This window comes from Peromyscus californicus, unplaced genomic scaffold, assembly GCF_007827085.1.
Source record: "Peromyscus californicus insignis strain IS unplaced genomic scaffold, ASM782708v3 Scaffold_17__1_contigs__length_78620276, whole genome shotgun sequence".
Taxonomy (NCBI): domain Eukaryota; kingdom Metazoa; phylum Chordata; class Mammalia; order Rodentia; family Cricetidae; genus Peromyscus; species Peromyscus californicus.
Window position 1 is genome coordinate 2,934,450 of NW_026294469.1, and position 16,513 is coordinate 2,950,962.

Genomic DNA, 16,513 nt, shown 5'->3' on the forward strand with positions numbered 1-16,513 from the left:
ATAGTGAGTTCCAGGACAGTCAGGGCTATACAGGGAAACCCTGTGTCAGCGAGGGAAAAAAAAGCTAACTGTTGGACAGCTTGCCATGCAGACAGGGAAGGTTCGAGAGAGGTTTTAGGTTATAAAGTCAGATTCTTTCTTCCTGTTCCTCTACGAAGGGGTCTATCCAGTGCCAGGCATTGTGCCAAATTACCCAGAGATACTGGGAAGCCTGGTATACTGGATCTACTAGTCACAGGCCACCACTTGCCTAGTCAGGCTCTGATAAGCAAAGAACCCCTTGGGTTGGGTGAGTGTACAAGTCAGCCTTTCCCATCTCAGGCCAGCCACTGAATGCTGTGAACAAGTCATTTATTAATCTGGGCTTCCATTTCTTCAACCACCCTAAGACAGCAGGAAAAGTCCCCAAAGTGTCCCATAGAAACCAGCAGGTAGATGTGGGTATAACACAGCAGCAGAGTGCATGCCTGGCATGCATTTGATTCCAAACACACAAACATGTAGCAGACAATAATCTCACTTTTGCAAAAACTGACAAAAGAAAGCTCAGTGTTTGGTACACTCTGTAATTCCAGCTTTCAGAAAGCTAAGACAGGAGAATCACAAGTCTGAGGCCAGTTTGGGCCACACAGAAAGACCCTGTATCTAAAAAACAAAAACAAAACAAAACAAAACTGAAGAAATGGGGCTGGAGACATGAGCACGCCCTTGCAGAGGACCTGAGTTCAATTCCCGGCATCCGTTCCACCCTGGGTAGCTTAAAGCTAGCTGTGGCTCTAGCTGCAGAGGATCTGATGCCTCTGGTCCATGCAGGACTGCACTCACAGGCACACACCCACATAAGCTACCTGTGACTCTAGCTTCAGAAGATCTGCTGCCTCTGGTCCATGCAGGACTGCACTCACATGCACACACCCACATAAGCTACCTGTGACTCTAGCTGCAGAGGATCTGCTGCCTCTGGTCCATGCAGGACTGCACTCACATGCACACACCCACATACAGACCCACACTGAGAAACAGAACTAAAAACAATAAATTAAAAACATTGTGGAGGCACACACCTTTAATCTCAGTACTCAGGTGGAAGAGGTAGGTGGATCTCTGTAGCCTGGTCTACAGAGTGAGTTCCAGGACAGCCAAGGCTACAAAGTGAAACCCTATCTCAAAACAAACAAACAAACCAATAAAATAAGCCATTAAAAAAAACAGGAAAGACAGAAGATAGTCAGGTAGATGATAGGTCGGTAGATGTTCTCCAAAATGTCTACTGTGGTGGAATCAGCAAGTTTTTTCTTCTTTCCCTCTGCTCTCTAAATTTCTCATTAGTCTTTAGGGACTGCCCTTTTTTAAACTGTGTATTTGCTTTGGTTTTGGTCTAGTTTTTGTTTTCTGTTTAATTTTTATTTTATGTATAGGGGTTTCAGCTGCATGCCTGTCTGTGCACCACATTTGTGCCTGGTGTCAGGTCCCCTCAAGAGGCCAGAAGATGCTATGGATCCCCTGGAACTGGAGCTACAGATGTTTGTAAGCTACCATGTGGGTGCTGGGAGTCCAACCCAGCTCCTCTGGAAGAGAAGCCAGTACTTACTGCTCTGGTTCCTTGTTTGTTTTTGTACATATCCAGGACTGGCCTAGAACTTAGCACATAACAAGTTCTGAGAATGGCCTTGAACTCTTGACCCTCCTTGTCTCCACCTTCCAAGTGCTGGGATTACCATGAACCGCCATCTTGTTCAAGTCAAGTTCTCCCTTTTAATAAAGGGAGTAACTCATTTCTAAAGCTTTTTTCCACACGTCATGGTTCAAAGTTAAGTCATAAGAAAAAAGTTATCTGTTTCAATACTGGTTAGTACACCCTACAGCATACCATACCAACTGGGAAACTCCAAGCCTAGGGAGGGGCCAGCAATCTGCTCTCCCACGCTTAGCTCCTATCAGGGCTGCCGACAGGACACTGAGTGAAGCAGGGCTGGGTCCCGGTGCTGCCTGGGCTATACCATGTGCTCCTGGCTCCCGGGGCAGGGTGCTTCTTCCCACCAGTCTCCACCAGCTCTTGATTTCCTGGGGCACTTTCTACATCATATAATTATCTACGAGAAAATTTCAACCATCAAGTGCAGGCGTCCATGACAAGTCTTCCTACCAGACCATGATGACATCCAGGCTCCCTCTCTCAAACATCACTGACAATTCACACAACAGAGCAGAACCAACACCGAGTCCTTCAAGGAGCGCCACAGGATTTAAGTCCTGGGACCTGGTTTCAAGTCTGAGCTCCTTCATTCAAATTTATACAAATTATGTGACATCTTTCTACCCCCTAACCCCAAAAGGAGGTACAAGGTTGGAGCCACACAACTATAATTAAAATCAAGTAAGAAATGTGTGTCAAAGTATCCGTCGCATTGCCTAGCCAACATCGAGCCCAGAGAGTGGGAACTGTGACTGTCTGTCCCTTTGTCCTGAAAGTCTGGTTTGGGCTCAGGTACTGGTCTAGGTATTTCTAACTACGGAGCTGAAAAAGCCTCTTACGTTTTACCCACAGGCCAAGGCAGAAGGACCTGTGGGATTTCTGTTTCTTAGGGACCACAAGAAAGGTGCCATCATACTTCACACAGCAGAGCAAGGCTAGAGAGCAAACCTCCCTGACCCTTTTCTAGAACAGGGATCAACAACTTGCAGAATGTATCCAAACTGCAGATGAGAAGTTGATTTTCAGGCCTGCCTCGGTTGGTCATACCCCATAACCTCAGGGAGTCTGTTCCCCTTCCCATTCTCTCTTACAAAAGCTGGCAGGCCACCTCTCCTGGACATCACTGCCCACGACACACAATGATGTGTGCTGACAGCCTGGCAAGCTGGGACCAGGAGAGCTGTCAACTTGAAAAGCTTGCTGTAAAAAGTGCCCAATCCTAACTCCAAAGCCAAGGGAGCCTGGCAGGCAGGAGAAAAGCGCTCCAACAACACAGCAAGCCTGAGGCCACCCCATGGGAGGCGCCCAGCCCAGCCCTAACAGGTGCACCCAGTGAGAGGCACAGCTCTGGAACACGATGTTTGTTTTTTTAACCACCTAGCCTGAGAGAATGGCAGGCATGCTGTTTTCTTTAACCAACCTCAGCCCCTGACAGAGAGAGCGCCTGACATCCCAGCACCTGTGGAGCTGAGCCAAACAACACACACTTCTGCCATGCCACAGGGACTCTGAGCTCACATCTTCACCCTGCACCTGAGCTATTCCTTAGAAACATTCTCCAGTCATGGGAGACACGGTGGCTAGAAAGGCTCCAACCGGAAAGTCTTCCTGTAATGAAAAGCAACGGCAAAGCAAGAGGCGGGAGTGAGCTGTTAGGGAGTGGGTACCAGAAGAGAGGGACAGAGGGGTAAGGAGGCTTCCGGGTAGGAGGGCACAAGGAAGGGCAGGAAGAAGGGGGAGTGAGAGCAGTCGGCAAAAATTACGTTTGAAAATGTCATAATGAAACCTAATACTTTACATGCTAATTTAAAAATATGTTCAAGCCGGGCGGTGGTGGCACACATCTTTAATCCCAGCACTTGGGAGGCAGAGGCAGGCGGAGCTCTGTGAGTTCGAGGCCAGCTTGGTCTACAGAGTGAGTTCCAGGAAAGGCTCCAAAGCTATACAGAGAAACCCTGTCTCAAAAAACTAAAATAAATAAATAAATAAATAAATTTCCCAAACAGCCTCTTTGATATGTAACGAACTGGTGGTGAAGCTCCCCGTTAACAGTTCAGCGCCGCTCAGTGTCCTCTGGCTGCCAGCCACCACTTCTCAGTCCATGGCCCTGGACTGGTCTGTCTGAGGAGTGTGACAGCTGGGTCCCAATGGAAACGCTGTGGGGTATCAGTGTCCCCACGTCCTACCCAGCATGCTAGTCTTTACCACTGCAGCCACTTCCTCTGTCTCCATCCGGGTCCTCAGGCAGCAAGGAGAGAGTGACATGGGCCTGGCTTGAGCACTGGAAAGTCTATCCCAGTGACACCCTTCCTTCAACAAGGCCGCTCCTCCTAATCCCTCATGACAAAACATTCGAATGTATGAGCCTCTGGGGGCCGTTCTGATTCACGCCACCACAGCCTGTCTCAACGAAACAAACAAACCACATCACAAGGCGGAAGGGGGACTGGAACCAGGGGCATGTTGTCTGTCCTGGAGAAGAGTCACTAGCTGCACCCCTCAAGCAGGGTGAGGGCAACAGAACACATGTACCCACAACCAAGTTCATGGAAACCTCAAGAAGGCTCGCACACCAGGGCAGGGACGCCCTCGTAGAGGAAGCATCCGCTGCTGCTACCACTCAGGACGGGCACCACAGGGATCCAAGATGAGGCTCTTTCGCTTCCGGGGCACGCTCCTCTTCTGCCTTCTAGAGGGCACTAGCTTTCTCAGAAGAACAAACCAGAGAGGCAACACAGGACTCCTGTGAGAGAGGACACCAAAACCTCTTCTCTCAAATGCCAACATTTCAAAGGTGCAGAGAGAGTGGAGGACTCACAAGGGCACAGCCAAACGGCAGCAAGTGCTTGGCAATCGGGAAGTGCAAGGCAGACATGGATGCAGCAAGGTTCTGAGGAGAGCAGGCCAGCGGGGGGTCTCCGTGGACGAAGATGCTTGTCCACCAGAGGACCTGAGTTCCATCCCTGGGACTGACATGGGGAAAGCAGAGAACTGACTCCTGCAGGCCATCCCTTCACCTTCACAAGAGAGCGGTGACGTGTACCTACACACACACACACACACACACACACACACACACACACACACACACACACACAAATAGAGTATAAAAGACTTCACATTTATAAAAAATATCAAAAGACTTTTGAGGGGGAGAACAAGGCCTGGTATGAGAGCCCCCTTCAAAGATGACAAACCCTCCCGCTTGGGGCTAAGAGTGGAACCCAATCAACAAAAGATGAGTGAGTCTCGAGATGAAAGACTCCAAGTGCTAAGAACTAAGCCTAACACAGAGTGGAAAAATGTCCCATAATTTTGCTCCTTTTCAGAGGGGAAGGGGAGGAAACTGTGTAAAGGACTGGCTTAGGCAATGGCTCCTGACCCCATTTTCACCAGAGCACTTCAGGAATGCTTAATCAGCTTATTTCTACACTGTTCTCTGGAGACTTGTTTATTTGGTACTCTTTGACGATTAATCTCTCTCTCTCTCTCTCTCTCTCTCTCTCTCTCTCTCTCTCTCTCTCTCTCTCTCTCTCACACACACACACACACACACACACACATACACACACACCCGCCATGGAAAGTTTTGCAAATGTATCAAAATAAGAGAGCACTTTAATTATTTTAAGTTATCTGGGATATGAGGCACACCCAGGAAAACCTCACAGTCAGGATATTTACAAAGTTAAGTGTCTCCCTTAGTAAATAAGAAGCAAATTCCTTCAGGGCAAAAGTTGTGAAACTCAGAATTGCCATCATATTTTTGCAATGCAGAACGCTGTGATGATGGATGGCACTAAAAATAGCCTGGGGGAGGGGTGTAAAGCAGGAAAGACAAACAGCCACCTTACCCAGAGCACCAAACACCCATGAACATCACCCACTTCAGCAGATTAATTTGACAATAGGAAACAGAATCTGGTTATTTTTTCTAGAATTCAGAACAGTCTTTCCCTCCCAGGGATCCTCTTGGAAAATCTTGTTCATAAACAAACGATTCCTAGGTAACTGGCCTCTTGTTGAGTGTTTCCATACGCTCACCACTAAGCATTCCTCCTAACATGCCACTCCACGTTCCTGTCGCCTCATTGATGATGTCATGGAAAGGCATCGACATGCTGTTATTATTGCCGAGCTAGAGACTGTAAAGGAAATTATGCTGCTGCCTCTAGGTTTAAATTTTCCATGAAAAATTGTTCTCATTGCCACAGAGGCTTAGCCAGTGAACAAGAAAAATGATTTAATTAAGAGACAGCCATAATTAGATTTTTTTTCAGTTCACTCTTTCAACATAAAAGTTACACTAAGCAGAGTTTCATTTTATTTCATGACTTATTTTCATCAGACCATTCCAGAACACACAAAGACGCTGAGTAAAAACCAAAGGAAAAGAAGAAAAGGAATGTTCGAGGGAGAACCTCCATAGTCAAATAAGCTTTGAATGTGGTGTGAGGGAAGGATGAGGAGCCTGAAGAAGCCGAGAAACGAAGAAGAGCCACAAACACATGGGCACAGGGAGAAGACACCTCACTGGGATGACAGGGAGGAAGGACAGAAGCAGCCTGGCCCCTGACAGACAGTGGACAACATGTGAGGACAACAACAAACGTAACAATGGTAACACACAGTGGGAGGAAGGGAACGCTTCTGCTCTGCTGTCTCCTTGTGTGCACACGCAAGTCCAAAACCAAACCTAAGAGCTGACTCGGAACGTGAAGACATGGCACTGGTCATTTCCTTGGACGTTCCAGGTAATAGCCAAGGCTGAGCCTTGGGATCTTCCTATACACACCTCAAGAAACTGGGTAGAAACTCAAAAACTAGGAGCTGAGGAGACAGTTCGGTGGGTAAAGGACCCGCTGTGTGTGAGGACCTGAGTTCAGATCCCCAGCACTCACACGTAAAGCTGGCTGCAGCAGGGCACGCCTATAACCCCGGTACGTATGTGTGTAGATGCCGAGAACTGCCAGCTGGCAGCTGGTCCAAAGGGTGAGTCCTGGGTTCACTGAGAGACCCTATCTCAAGAGAAATAGAGAGGGCATCCATCATCAACTCTGGCCTCCCTACTCACACACAGGCATGCACATACACACACACACACACACACACACACACACACACACACACACACACACCCATGCGCACATATAAATAAATACAGGAAATTAATAAAAAGTAAAAGTTCATATTACTCAGACGTCAGAAAGTTTGCATGATTCCCCTATTAAAACAACTGAGTCTCTTGTGTGTGGTGTATGTGTATGGCGTTTAAAGGTCAAGGTTAGGTGTCTTGCCTCAAGCTTTTTTTTTTTTTCTTTTTAGTTTGGGGGCTATAGAGATAGATCAGCAGTTAAGAACACTTGTTCTTGCATAAGACCCAGATGAAGGCTCACAACCATCTGTAACTCCAGTTCCAAGGGATCCTCCTCTGGCCTCTACAAATACCAGGCACACATACAGTGTATATACATACATACAGGCAAAACACGCATACACATAAAGAAAAATAACTTTTTAAAACTTAATTGTATCTAGTCCACTGACATAGTGGAGACTCCTTCTTAGTTCAATATCTTGGCAACAGGACAAGAGACATGCCAGCATGCCACCTCGAACAAAGAGAAAGTGGCTGTGCTGTGGCCTTCACACACAGCCTGAGACAGGAAGTCAGAGCTCAGAAAACTTCCTGTGCATCAGGATAAATCAGCCAGTTTGCCAGCAGCATTTGACCACCTCTTAATAGAAACCCCTACATGGGAAACACAGACCGGGGTGGCAGTCACGTTACTCCACAAGGAGATGTTGTTATGGAGACAGCTCTGAAGGCTCCCAGGCGATGCCAGTGTATAATTAAGGCTAGTGAGAGATCAGAGCAGCCAGCTGGGTGGTCTCCATGGAAACCAGCAAACATACATTGTCACATGCACAGTGACTGTTTTGGATCAATGACTCTTTATATAGGTCTAAGACACTGTGAATGGCCCATCAATGGCTTCTTTTGTTGGGCAATCTCAGTTTAGGCTGTGAGAAGCCTTGTTCTTGTGGATGCTGCTGCATTCAGAGCAGCAGTATAGCAGGCAGAAAATCCACACCAGGAACCAGTGAACACAATGGTAAACTCAGCCAGGAAACCACTGGTCAGCTTCGTGAAAAGACTGAGCGAGAGTCTGACAGAGCCAAGGACCTGCCCAGGGCTGGCTCCCACCAGTACAGGGTTGTCAGGCAGCATTTAATGCCCTTGATAAGGCAGAAACAGTATTGTGCTTATTTACAGAAAAGGAAACCACTTCACACATCTAAAGTGGAAGGCCTGAGACTAGGTGAAGATTAAGTCTTTAGGTCTCTATTGTCCTACACGATGCTGTTTGAAAAGCACACCCCAGCCATTTCCACATCCATTAGTTCATTGACTCTGCTCTGAACCACCACAAACTTGTATTCCAGTACCTTCCAGTTTTACAGTATTTCCTCCATATGAACAGCATCCTATCCGAAGAGCAATGTGAGGGAACCGCCTTCTAGAGTGAATTCTGAGTTACGAACAAAAATTCCAATAAACCACCTGTAACATGGATACCAAGATCTTCCCCAAGAGAAGATGAGACCTAGTGACAGGACAGAAGAAAGTTCCACTGTGGTGTGACATATTCCAATAAGCTCTTATAAACCTGGCAAATGTTTTATTGAGTAGACATAATTATCAACACAGTCCCTAGCAGTTCACTGCAGAGGGCTACATCAGATGTAAAGGCCATCAGCAAGTCGGGCATGAATATGAGACCGTCACTGCAGTCCTGACAGCTCTGAGATGTCATTAGATGCCTTCTAGTCCAAACTCCGCTGTACAGAGCAAAGAACTGAGGGCTCCGGGGCCACACCGCCTTAGGCTCCTGTGTTTATGGTGGCACTGTGTTGGGAGGTAGAGCATCAATAGAGGAAGTTGGCTACACTGTAGGCCTTGAGGTTTAGAGCCTAGCCCCACCTCCTCTTCAGGAACTACTTTCTGTTCATGGAGAAACGAGACTCCCTACCATGGAGCCACTTGCTACCATGTCTTCCCCATCTCGATGGCCTGTCTGTGTCCTCCCAAACTGCAAGCCAAAATAAACCCTTCCTGCCTTACCATGGGTATTTGATCACAGCAATGAGAAAAGTAACTAATGTAGGTGTCTTGTCCCTCTTGGCTGCTAAGACTAACTGGGTAGCTTATAGACAACGTAACTGTGCTTCTTACTCTTCCACAGGCTGGGACGTGCATTCAGCATGCTGGTGGGTTCAGTGTCTGGGAAGAACTGCTTTCTCCGACACAGCATCCTCCTTCTGTGTTCTCACAGTGGATGGGGCAAGGCAGCTCCATGAAACCTTTTATTTTGAGACAGAACCTCACTCTGTAGCCCTGGATGGCCTGGAACTGGTCACATAGACCAGGCTGGTCTCAAACTCAGAGATCCGCCTGCCTCTGTTTCCTGGGTACATGGATTAAGGGTGTGAGCTACCATGACTGATGGGAGCCAGGCCACTGATGTCACTCATAAGGACTCTGCCTTCATAACCTTACCATGTGCCCAAAGCTGCACCTATGACCATCACCTTAGAGATTAGGATTTCAAACTATAAATTTTAGGGGGGCACACACATTTCATATCATAGAAGAGAAGTTCACTGAACAGTGGCCAGAGTCAAACACTGAGCACTCTCCCCACCCCTCACCCCCCAAGCCCCATTCCTTCCCCACACACATCTCATGATGGAGACTAAAGCCCTGCCTGCCTCCTTCCATCTATCACCATCTCTGCCTTTCTAGGACAGCCCCAAGCCCCAAGTCCCTCCACAACCACTGACACCAGTCTTCCCACTCCCCTCAATCTCTGGCTTTCACTGTTCTTTCACTCAAGTCCTTTTTCTAAATCTGTCTCATCATGAGGTCTGGCTATTACCCCCTTGACCACAGCGCCCAGCCTTCCTCTTCAGTGTATTTGTGACCCCTCTTCATTCCTGCATCTGCCCTTCACTGCTCCACAACAGTGTCGGCCACTCCTTTGCTACCCAGATTGGTATCATCACCCAACTCACCCTTATCAACTCTGGGTTGTAATAGGCCTTAGACAGGCCTTGAACACAGCTAATGCAGTTCTCCTTTCTATGTCCATCAATCTCCAAAGACTTCCCTAAAGAAATGCTGAGTAATGGTAGAATCATGTACAAAGGGGGTCCCCTGAAAGAGAAGCTATCTGCCTTCATATATCTCCCTGAGATATAGATAAATATATGTGCCATGGTGCACATGTGGGGGCCAGAGGACAACTTGGGGGAGTCGAGTCTTCCCTTCCACCATGTGGGTCCTCGGGGATGGATTGAGATCATCAGGATTAACGGCAGCGCCATTACCCATGGAATATTTCACTGGCCTTCTGGTTTTTTGTTGTTGTTGTTGTTGTTTTGGTTTTTTGTTTTTGTTTTTGTTTTTGGTGGAGTTACATTTCATATATGCAGGGCTCAGACTCTGTATTAGTCAGGGTTCTCTAAGGAACAGAAATGGTACAATGAACTAATGTTTATCTATATATCAATAAGGGATTTACTAGACTGGTTTACAGCACATGGTCTGAGTAGTCCAGCCATGGCTGTTTCCTGACAGAAAGGCCAGGAATCCAGTAGTTGTTCAGTCCACAATCAGATGCCTCAGCAGTCCCGGTCAGGTGCTGGAGTTCTGGTGAGATCCCAGAGAGCTGTCAGTTTTCAGTCCATGTTGAAATCCCAAAGAATTAGGTTCTAACACCAGCGAAGGAAGTGTGCCGGGAGTTATAAACTGGCCAGTGAGAGTGAGAACAAGCAGACATTAAAATAAAATCTTCCTCCTTCCACGGCCTTTTATGTGGGCTGCCACCGCCGCATGGCCTATGAATCCGCTGGCTTCAATGACCCTGACTCAGGATGGGGCTCCTGCCTCAAGTAATCCAGTTTGTGCCCAGCTGCCTTGATTTTAGCCAGTTCCCTATGTAGCTCTCATGTATTCCTTCCCAGAGCCATGGAATGCCCATCAGCACCCAGGAGGGGCATGGCTGCAATGCTGTGACCTCAGTGGGTAGGTTAGCAATCCTGTCAGATTTAAGATGTACTGCCGGGTGGTGATGGCACACACCTTTAATCCCAGCACTTAGGAGGCAGGCAGACCTCTGTGAGTTCAAGGCCAGCCTGGTCTGCTGTGGGATGTTCTGTATGGCAAATGTGCTGCTGATTAGTCAATAAATAAAACACTGATTGGCCATTGGCTAGGCAGGAAGTGTAGGCGGGACAAGGAGGAGAATAAAGCTGGGAAGTGGAAGGCTGAGTCAGAGAGACACTGCCAGCCACCACGATGACAAACAGCATGTGAAGATGCTGGTAAGCCACGAGCCATGTGGCAAGGTATAGATTAATGGAAATGGATTAATTTAAGCTGTAAGAACAGTTAGCAAGAAGCCTGCCATGGCCATACAGTTTGTAACCAATATAAGTCTCTGTGTTTACTTGGTTGAGTTTGAGTGGCTGTGGGACTGGCAGGTGAGAGAGATTTGTCCTGACTGTGGGCCAGGCAGGAAAACTCTAGCTACACTGGTCTACAGGGCGAGCTCCAAGACAGCCAGGGCTACACAGAGAGACCCTGTCTTGAAAAACAACAACGGAAGAGTTTAGTTCATTGGTAGAGTTCTTGCCTTGTATGTGTAAGACTCTGGGATCAATCCCTCGAAGTAACAAAACAAAAACAAGCCAAAGAAACACAAAAAACTTAAACTGAATCAGAAGATCTATCAGAAAAAGTATTTCCCAAGGGCCACTGAAAGGACAGACTTGGTTTTATGTCCTGCAGCGGTCTTCAGGACAAGGACGCTGGTGACCACGGTACTAGCTTCTGAGGGGCCCAGTGTTATAAGAGTCTGCTCTGAAAGGGCAGTGAGTACTGCTACCACCGTCTGGGGATGCCTCACCTTTCCTGACTGGCTGTCACTAAACTCACTCCGACCTCAGCTGCTTCTCTCCACCGACTGAGAACTCAGGCGGTTTGAAATGAAAAGCATGAGACAAGGCACGACCCAATCTGGGAAGAATTCTCACACAGGGTTTAAATCTGCTGGAAAAGCCCACTAAGAGTGGGGACTCAGGCTGTACCTCCTCACACACCCACATGTCACTGTTGTCCTCGAGTCCACTCACTTTTTCTGAGTTAAATCCTTTGTACTGGCCGGGCAGTAGTGGCGCACGCCTTTAATCCCAGCACTTGGGAGGCAGAGGCAGGCGGATCTCTGTGAGTTCGAGGCCAGCCTGGTCTACAGAGCGAGTTCTAAGAAAGGCACAAAGCTACACAGAGAAAACCTGTCTCGAAAAACCAAAAAAAAAAAAAAAAAAAAAAAAAATCCTTTGTACTCCCAGTGAGAAGAGAGCTCACAAAGTTGCCCATGCATTAGATTTCACATGCTCACATTTACCAAAAGAAGAGGCTTCTCCAAAGGTTGCTAATCACTATAATGCCTTCTGGCTCTTAAAGTAGTTCTCAGATTCCAAGAGAGAAAAATCATAACCATGATAGAAACATAACTGAATCCAGATATGGTGGCAGTACCCTTAATCCTAACTCTCAAGGGCAGAAGCAGGCTGGTCGGTCTGTGAGTCTGAGGGCAGCCTGCTTACACAGTGAGTTCCAGGCCAGTTAGGGATACACAGTGAGACCCCATCCAAAAAGAACAAAAAACAAAAAGCAAGTAGAATGTGCAAATGATAGCTGATGTGACAATCCCTTGGACAATGGCTAAGAAAGAATACTATTTTGGAGCCGGGAACAAAGCATCTCAACCTTTGAATGACCTCCCTGCCTGGGTCTACAAGTTTTTTGAGGAATGCAAAATCTCCCTAGCACCACAGGACCATCCTTCTGAGTCATTTCTGAAAACATTGTACTTGGGCTGTCATGACGACATCACCAGGCAATGCTGTATCACCAAGTACAGTTGTGGTACCTTACAAAGGCCAGTGCATTTGGCTATGTAGCTAGTCCAGGGCATGGGTATACCTGGCCACTAAGAACCACAGAGCTCATATGTGATAGAAAAGATGTGTGTGTGTGTGTGGGGGGTGTTATCAGATGTACTGAAGGTGGGGAGAGAGAGATTACCTGATGTACTGAAGCTGCAAAAAACCTTAATGGTTCATCTAATCTAATCCTCCACACGTAAGGATTAGCACTAAACCACAAGAGCCAATTCAAAACTGCCCCCTCCCCTAGAATTGAGGAAAATGTTATAAACTTCAAGTTTTGAAAAAAAAACAAAAAACAAAGGAGACTCTCAGTGACCAGTGGTCAAACAGACAGAACATACACAGACGAACGCCATCAAACTGTGAAGGACCGAATGCGCGCCGTGTTTTACAGCCCTTAGGGACGCTTCCCAAGCCACAACTCAGCCATCGAAATTAAAGGCATGATTTTTATTTCATTTTATTTTTATTATTTTGTTTTTGTTTTTTTTTTCCAAGACAGTTTCTCTGTGTAGTTTTGTGCCTTTCCTGGAACTCACTCTGTAGACCAGGCTGGCTTTGAACTCACAGAGATCCGCCTGCCTCTGCCTCCCAAGTGCTGGGATTAAAGGCGTGCGCCACCACCGCCTGGCCAAGACATGATTTTTTTTTTTAATGTGATGGTTTTTAAAGATTTATTTTATGTGCACTGGTGTTTTGCCTGTATGTACGTCTGTGTGAAGGTGTCAGATGCTTTAGAACTGGAGTCACAGACAGTTGTGAGCTGTCATGTGGGCACTGGGAATTGAACTCAGGTCCTTTGGAAGAGCAGCCAGTTCTCTTAACCACTGAGCCATCCAGCGGTTGGCTGTCTCCAGCCCCAATGAGGTAATTTTTAATAAACAAATTTAGCAAATTTACTTTCATGTGATTATGCAATCATCACTACAATCTAGCTCATTTCTAAGTCACAAAACCACAACTTCTTTAAACCTATACCCAATAAATTTCTGCTCCATGAAAAACCATCAACATACATTCTGTCTGGATAAATTTGCCTTTTCTGGATATTTCACACAAATGGCATATCATAACATGGGACTAGGCGTTTCCACTTAGCAGAATGCTTCTAAGAGTTATCTGTATTATAGCATATATTACTAGCTCGTTTCTTGTTATGGTTTAATAGTATTCTACCACACACATATGATACCTTGTTTATCCATCCACTAAGAAACCTACATCTCCATTATTTACATGTTTTGGCTTTATTATTAATGCCGCTATACACACCCACGTACGGGATTTTGGTGGGTGTGTGTTTTCATTCCTCTCGAGCGTTTCTTGGGCACAGAGGTGCTGCCTGTCAGTTGGCCTTTTAGGAAGCATCGAGCTGTCTTTTTTTGTTGTTGTTGTTTTTTGAGACAGGGTTTCTCTGTGTAGCTTTTTGCACCTTTCTTGGCACTCGCTTTGGAGACCAGGCTGGCCTCGAACTCACAGAGATCCGCCTGGCTCTGCCTCCCGAGTGCTGTGATTAGAGGTGTGCGCCACCACCGCCCAGCTGAGATGTCTTTCAAAGTGCCTGCATTAATGTCTACCAGCAGCTTATGGGGATTTTGGCCCTGCCTTGCCCTCAAACTCAGCCCGCTTGTATCCTTGATCCAAGGTGTCTCTCTTCTGGACACTATATAGTTGGGTCTTGCCTTTTAAAAACACAATCTGACAACCTATGTCTTTTGAATGGAGTAATTTTTAAAGATTCATTTATTTTTATTATGTGTTTGAGTCTTTTGCCTACAAGTATGTATAAGCACCACATTCACTCCTGGTGCCCACAAAGGCCAGAAGAGGGCGTCGCATCACCTGGAACTGCACTTACAGACAGTTGTGAGCCACCACGAGGATGCTGGGAATCAAACCTGGGTCCTTGAAAGAGCAGCCAGTGCTCCCAACCTTTGAGCCATCTCTCCATCCCTTTTAACGGAATATTTAGTTTATTCACATTTACTATAATTATTGATATTACCACTAGCAACACATCTCTCAGTCTTTACTTACTTGGGAATGTCTTCACCTCTGTCACATTTGATGGGCAGTTGTGCTATATATTAAGTCCCTGGTTGCAAATGTCGTCAGCATGTTGAATATGGCCTCCTCGTGCTGTGTCTGGCCTCCAGATTTTTGTTTTAAGGTTTGTTTGCTATTTTTCATCAATTGCATTAATTTCCTCCATGTGTGCTGAATCCTTTTTTCTTGGTGCTTTTAATATTTTCTCTTTGCCTTTTAACAGTTTGATTATAATTTGTTTAGATAACACTCTGTTTTTGTTTGTTTTTAGGGCTTACTGATTTTAATGTCTTTCATAAAATCTGGGAGTTTCATCCATTATTGATTCAAATATTTTTCTATCCCTGGCTCTTCCTCCTCTAAGACTGCTTTTAGATATATGTTGATATGTATGTCTCACAGCTCTCTGGAGTGCTATTTACATTTTCAGTTAATTTTCTCCTTGTATTAAATGATGCCTTCTTCTCTCTTTTTCTGCTATCTAAAGTCTGTTGAGTCCCTCTAGAGAAATCTCCTTTCAGCTGTATTTTCCATCTGGACTTGCCATTTGGTTATCTCCTAATTCTCTTTGACTGACAGTCTGGATTCTGGAGCCTTTCCTCTGTTCTTTACATAGCGGTAGTTCCATCTCTGAGTGTCCTAAGGAGCTGCTTTGCAGTGTTCTGGGCTAACTCCTACATCTGAAGCCAGATACCCAGAGCCAGCTCCCACTGACTTTTCTTTCCCTTCCCACAGGCCACAGTTTGCTTCTCTAAATGTCTGTAATTTCTGGTTGAACGCTGTGCTTTTTAGATAACATGTGGTAGTGGTTCTGGGTTCTGACTTTTTCCACGTGTCTTATTACTGCAGCTGTTTGTTTTGATTGTTCAGTGATCTTCCTAGGCCACGTGTGAACTCTGTGTCCCATAAAGAGACAGCGCTGATGTCTTTACTAATATTTGTCCTTACTCTTCACGCACGTGAAACCTGGTGTCCTGGCAAGGACCAGTCAGAGGTGGTTGTTCAAATACCAGGGACCAGAAAATCTGGTTTGCCTCTGCTTCTAGGTGTCTGGAAAGGCCACTGGACCTCAGGCAGCTCTCACATCTGCCTTGGGGTTGCACTTTGCTCTGGCTCTTTTGTGTGTGCACCTCTTGTGTCCCCAGACACAGAAGGCATTCAATGTGAGCTACATGGAGGGCTCCCGAGCTCATGATGCTCTTACCTCCAAAATTACTTAGGTCAGCAGCAAAACCACTGTCCACAGCTCACTCCAGTGAGGCCTATAAACTCATGACGGTGGAACTACCGGCTTCTCCTGTTCACTTCTGACCAAAATGGCCACTTGAATGAACAATGCCCCAAACAGAGGGAGCGACTTCTAGAGGCAGCAAAGCTAATTCTCACGGCTCCTCACAGCCTGCCTGGCTTCACCGTCACACTGACAGAGCTGAAGGAGGGAAGGGATGGCACCCGCTAGGAACACTGGACTCACTCTGTTCCTACCAAGAATAAACACTTCTGCTTTCTTGTGTGCTTTCAGTCAATTTTTGGAACATGAAAATGGAGACTCTGGACAATGTTTTCCCAGCTTTTGGCTTGTTTTGGAGACTGTCAACTCCCTCACTCTCTCATGCTTAAGATCTCAGCCAGGCGCCACACTCTACCGAGAACAATTCTGGTAAAGGTAAACCACGTGTGGCGGTGACATCACCACTGTGTGATCTCATTTTCAGAGAAAACAAAGCAACTGAAAACCATAAATGGCTCAAGATG

General features: G+C 46.4%; 1 protein-coding gene across 1 annotated transcript in view; it reads right to left on the minus strand.

The window, feature by feature from the left end:
- The window catches only part of Tmem241 (transmembrane protein 241), a 133,935-nt gene that overhangs the window by 43,347 nt on the left and 74,075 nt on the right, over positions 1 to 16,513 (minus strand).